Source organism: Arachis duranensis, chromosome 1 (assembly GCF_000817695.3).
Source record: "Arachis duranensis cultivar V14167 chromosome 1, aradu.V14167.gnm2.J7QH, whole genome shotgun sequence".
In the NCBI taxonomy this organism is placed as follows: domain Eukaryota; kingdom Viridiplantae; phylum Streptophyta; class Magnoliopsida; order Fabales; family Fabaceae; genus Arachis; species Arachis duranensis.
The window spans coordinates 31,559,331-31,560,044 of NC_029772.3; positions in this window are offsets into that span (position 1 = coordinate 31,559,331).

The following is a 714-nucleotide window of genomic DNA, read 5'->3' on the forward strand; positions in this document are numbered from 1 at the left end:
TTGATTCTTGAAGCAAGAAAAAGCAGTGAGAAGTAAAAAGCTTGCAAAAAAAATTAATGGCAAAAAAAATTAGAAAGAAAAAGAAAAAGCAAGCAGAAAAAACCAATAGCCCTTAAAACCAAAAGTCAAGGGTAAAAAGGATCCAAGTCTTTGAGCATCAATGGATAGGAGGGCCCAAGGAAATCAAATCCAGGCCTAAGCGGCTAAATCAAGCTGTCCCTAACCATGTGCTTGTGTCATGAAGGTCCAAGTGTAAAGCTTGAGATTGAGTGATTAAAGTCGTGATCCAAAGCAAAAAGAGTGTGCTTAAGAGCTCTGGACACCTCTAACTGGGGACTCTAGCAAAGCTGAGTCACAATCTGAAAAGGTTCACCCAGTCATGTGTCTGTGGCATTTATGTATCCAGTGGTAATACTGGAAAACAAAGTGCTTAGGGCCATGGCCAAGACACATAAGTAGCTGTGTTCAAGAATCAACATACTTAACTAGGAGAATCAATAACACTATCCGAAATTCTAAGTTCCTAGAGAAGCCAATCATTCTAAACTTCAAAGGAAAAAAATGAGATGCCAAAACTGTTCAGAAGCAAAAAGCTACAAGTCCCGCTCATCTAAATTAGAGTTAATATTCATTGATATTCTGGAATTTATAGTATATTCTCTTCTTTTTATCCTAATTGATTTTCAGTTGCTTGGGGACAAGCAACAATTTAAT